The sequence below is a fragment of the Silene latifolia genome, unplaced genomic scaffold, assembly GCF_048544455.1.
Source record: "Silene latifolia isolate original U9 population unplaced genomic scaffold, ASM4854445v1 scaffold_279, whole genome shotgun sequence".
Classification (NCBI taxonomy): domain Eukaryota; kingdom Viridiplantae; phylum Streptophyta; class Magnoliopsida; order Caryophyllales; family Caryophyllaceae; genus Silene; species Silene latifolia.
This window is the reverse complement of record NW_027413221.1, coordinates 144,670-149,669: the sequence shown is the minus strand read 5'-3', so window position 1 is coordinate 149,669 and position 5,000 is coordinate 144,670. Positions and strand designations below refer to the sequence as shown.

Below are 5,000 nucleotides of genomic sequence, written 5' to 3'. Positions count from 1 at the left end.
TTCAAGCACTCTTTGACTCTCTTTTCAAAGTCCTTTTCATCTTTCCTCGCGGTACTTGTTCGCTATCGGTCTCGCCTTTGTATTTAGCCTTGACGGAATTTACAGCCGCTTGGGCTGCATTCTCAAACAACCCGACTCGGTGATAAATATTGCGCCTCGTGGAGCGACAGGGTCCGGCACGACGGGCTCTCACCCTCTCGCGCGCCCTTTCCGGGGACTTGAGCCCCATCCGCCGCAGAGGACGCTTCTCCGCACTACAATTGGACGGCAAGGCCGCCCGATTTTAAAGTCAAATTCCTGCTTCGCTCGCCGTTACTAGGGAATCCTTGTAAGTTTCTTTTTCCTCCGCTTATTGATATGCTTAAATTCAGGTAGCCCCGACCTGGGTCGCAACGGTTTGGTTGCAACAAGGCAACGTCAAAGGGTCCTTCGAGCTCTCCTTGGCACCGCGACGCGCGACGGGTTGCTTGCTTGGCCGAGGCCTTGTTCACCACCTATCGCCGCGGCATCCCGATGCCGAGGGCTCCAATTTTAGGCCAGCCGCGACCGGTGAGCCACGGGAGACCATCCTCCTTCCCCTCCACTCGGGGTGGGTTTGGGGAGACGCGATGCGTGACGCCTGACGGACGTGCCCTCACCGCTTCGGGCGCAACTCATGCGTTCAAAACTCGATGGTTCACGGGATTCTCGCAATTCACACAAGTATCGCATTTCGCTCGTTCTTCATCGATCAGAGCCGAGATATCCGTTAGAGTCGTTTATTGTTAAGACATGGCACCGCTTCCAACGCCTGTGACCGGGCAATTGCAAGAGAGCGCACACATAGAGTTTGTATTCCTTGACGCTTTACGACGGGTTCGTTGTTTTGCCGGAAACATCCCACAAGTGAGCGTTCCCGGCTTGGGATAGGGACGGGCCGGCACACGAGGCACCGAGCGACGCCCCGACACCCACGAGGTTGAACATGTTCACGGGTCGCTCTGCGGGGCAGGTTTCGACAATGATCCTTCCGCAGGTTCACCTACGGAAACCTTGTTACGACTTCTCCTTCCTCTAAATGATAAGGTTCAGTGAACTTCTCGCGACGTCGTCGGCGCGAACCGCCCACGCCGCGCGATCCGAACACTTCACCGGACCATTCAATCGGTAGGAGCGCCGGGCGGTGTGTACAAAGGGCAGGGACGTAGTCAACGCGAGCTGATGACTCGCGCTTACTAGGAATTCCTCGTTGAAGACCAACAATTGCAATGATCTATCCCCATCACGATGAAATTTCAAAGATTACCCGGCCCGTCGGCCAAGGTTATAGACTCGTTGAATACATCGGTGTAGCGCGCGTGCGCCCAGTAACATCTAAGGGCATCACGGACACTTATTGCCTCAAACTTCCGTGGCCTGGAAGGCCATAGTCCCTCTAAGAAGCTAGCTGCGAAGGAGGCCCTCCGCTTAGCTAGTTAGCAGGCTGAGGTCTCGTTCGTTAACGGAATTAACCCGACAAATCGCTCCACCAACTAAGAACGGCCATGCACCACCACCCATAGAATCAAGAAAGAGCTCTCGGTCATCAATCCTTACTATGTCCGGACCTGTAAGTTTCCCCGTGTTGAGTCAAATTAAGCCGCAGGCTCCACTCCCGGTGGTGCCCTTCCGTCAATTCCTTTAAGTTTCACCACACCATACTCCCCCCGGAACCCAAAAACTTTGATTTCTCATAAGGTGTCGCGGTGTCCTAAAAGTAACATCCGCCGATCCCCCGGTCGGCATCGTTTATGGTTGAGACTAGGACGGTATCGGATCGTCTTCGAGCCCCCAACTTTCGTTCTTGATTAATGAAAACATCCTTGGCAAATGCTTTCGCAGCTTGTTCGTCTTTCATAAATCCAAGAATTTCACCTCTCGACTATGAAATACGAATGCCCCCGATCGTCCCCTCGTTAATCATTACTCCGATCCCTAAGGCCAACACAATAGGACCGGAATCCTATAATGTTATCCCATGCTAATGTATACAGAGCGTAGGCTTGCTTTGAGCACTCTAATTTCTTCAAAATGGTCACGGAGGCACGACCCCGCTAAAGGCTAGGAGCGCATCGCCGCAAAGAGAGGCGAGACGACCGGTGCACACCGAATGGCGGACCGGTCGGCCCACCCCAAGGTCCAACTACGAGCTTTTTAAATGCAACAACTTAAATATACGCTATTGGAGCTGGAATTACCGCGTCAGCCGGGCACCGGACTTGCCCTCCAATGGATCCTCGTTAAGGGATTTAGATTGTACTCATTCCACCACTACTTAAAAAGCCCGATTGTTATTTATTGTCACTACCTCCCGTGTCGATTGGGTAATTTGCGCGTCGCCGCCTTCCTTGGATGTGGTAGCCGCTTTCTCGGCTCCTCTCCGGAATCGAACCCTAATTCTCCGTCACCCGTCACCACCATGGTAGGCCACTATCCTACCATCGAAAGTTGATAGGGCAGAAATTTGAATGATGCGTCGCCGCGCAAAGGCGTGCGATCCGCCGAGTTATCATGAATCATCGTGAGCAACGGGCAAAGCCCGTTGACCTTTATCTAATAAATGCAGCCCTTCCAGAGTCGGGCGATGTTGCACGATTAGCTCTAGAATTACTACTTATCCGAGTAGCAGGTACCATCAAACAAACTATAATCGATTTAATGAGCCATTCGCAGCTTCTCACAAATGAATTAGTTCATACTTACACATGCATGGCTTAATCTTTGAGACAAGCATATGACTATCGGCGGGATCAACCAGGTAGCATTCTCAATCGACGACGCAAGACACATGAGCCGCCGAGCAAACGGGCGGTCAACGTGAACCGACGATCGTTCATCTTGAAACAACTCTTAAATGGGCGAATGATTAGTTCAAACCCCCGTAAAGCATACCGCATCCTGCAGAATCGCTAGAAACCATTAGCCATCCAACCACATCATTTTACGCGGGTCGGGGGACAACGGCCCTAGCATGAACGGTTCACCCGACACCCCCGAGGGAATATCAAGCGAAGCTCTCTCATTTATGACATCGTAATACCTTTCAATGGGCATCGAACGCAGGAAAACTCCTTCACCCAAGGCCATGAGAGCACTTGTAGGCAACACTGAAGCGGATTACGAGTGAACGGTTCAATGCACAAGCAAAGAGCCCGCCAACTCAATAAATCCCAACACCACTCACGCGATTCGCTAATGCCATAACGAGGTCATTCTCCCTAACACACTAGGACCCTACTAAGGTCCGTGGTGCGGGAAGCAAACCCCATCGTAGCACAACTAGCCGCGAAAACCGAGGGACAATCCGAGCAACTCGAAAACCGAGGAACAATCCGAGCAACGATGCCTTGTCCAGACATTTCCCCAACGCACTAGGATCAATAAAGCTCCGTGTCATGCGGGGTCCGACCCTTTCAAAGCAAATGTAGCGTCGAAAACCGAGGGACAATCCGAGCAACGATGCCTTTTCCAGACATTTCCCCTAACGCACTAGGATCAATAAAGCCCGTGGGCTCGCGGGGTCCGACCCTTTCAAAGCAAATGTAGCGCCGAAACCGAGGGATAATCCGAGCTCACGATGCCTTGTCCAGACATTTCCCCTAACGCACTAGGATCAATAAAGCTCGCGGTCAAGCGGGTCCGACCCTTTCAAAGCAAATGTAGCGTCGAAAACCGAGGGACAATCCGAGCAACGATGCCTTGTCCAGGACATTTCCCCCTAACGCACTAGGATCAATAAAGCTCCGTGGCTGCGGGGGTCCGACCCTTTCAAAGCAAATGTAGCGTCGAAAACCGAGGGATAATCCGAGCTACGATGCCTTGTCCAGGACATTTCCCCCTAACGCACTAGGATCAATAAAGCTCCGTGGGTCAAGCGGGTCCGGCCCTTTTCAAAGCACATGTAGCGTCGATAACCGAGGGACATTCCGAGTGACATTCCGATCAACAAGGGACAATCCGCCAAGGCGATCGGAATCGGCAATCGAGAAACAAAGCATAGATTAGATTACATGGTGATCAAACAACGCTCAATAATGGTTTTTCCGGACGCAATAAAGATTATTTAGATTAGCGTATCATCGGCTTGTCTTGGTGAGTATACTCACTAGCAAGCGGACTTCTTCGCTAATTAGGTTCCACATTGCAACCGTATTTCGTAACTAAAGATTGTAGTCTTTCTCATTAGCATCTAATCACTCCGAGGGACACCCAAGGGGCAACAATTCTCAAAAGCCGATTTCGACAAACCCATCACAAATGCGCCTAAACCGAGGGACAATCCGAGCAACGATAACCGAGAGACATTCCGATCAACGAGGGACAAACCGCATAGAAGGGACCTCCGAGGTGTGGTGATTTTTCAAAAAAAAAAAAAAAAAAAAAAAAAAAAAAAAACTCTTTTAAAAAAGCAAACCGCATCTACTAGAAACCATTAGTCATCCCACCACATCATTTTACGCGGGTAAAGAAGACAACGGCCCTAGCATGAACGGTTAAAAATAAAACCTTTTTTTTAAAAAAAAGTGGTCTTACTCGATGGCCTTCTCCGTGTACCCGCACTCCACTCATCGATGCCCAAACCCGTCATAGAAGAATTTTTTAGAAATAAATAATTTTTTTTTTTTTTTGTGGGTCTTACTCCTTCTCCGATGGCCTTCTCCGTCCTAAATAAATAATTAAAAAAAAAATTTGGGTCCGGCATCCCACTCATCGATGCCCAAACCCGATGTAGAAGAACTTTTTTCAAAAAAAATAATAATTTACGGACAATAAATGTTTTTCACCATGCACCACGCCTGACTAAGGGTCTTACTCGAATGCCATCTTCGTGTACTCCGTCACTCAAGCCATCGATGCCCAATCTCGTCTTTATGATAGTTCCCCGAGACGTGGGTGATTTACCACGCCACGGGGTTGTGCGGACTTACACGATGGCCACAATAGCGGCCAACGATGCCGAAACCCGTGTGCCTCTCACTTCG

General features: G+C 50.3%; 1 non-coding gene across 1 annotated transcript in view; it reads right to left on the bottom strand.

Annotated features, from left to right (window-relative positions):
• The window catches only part of LOC141639121 (28S ribosomal RNA), a 3,304-nt gene extending 2,909 nt beyond the window's left edge, over window positions 1–395 (bottom strand). The window contains exon 1 of the ribosomal RNA XR_012542375.1: window positions 1–395. This exon is cut by the window's left edge and continues 2,909 nt beyond it. This is a non-coding gene — a ribosomal RNA (28S ribosomal RNA).
• Window positions 396–5,000: the final 4,605 nt, after the last annotated feature.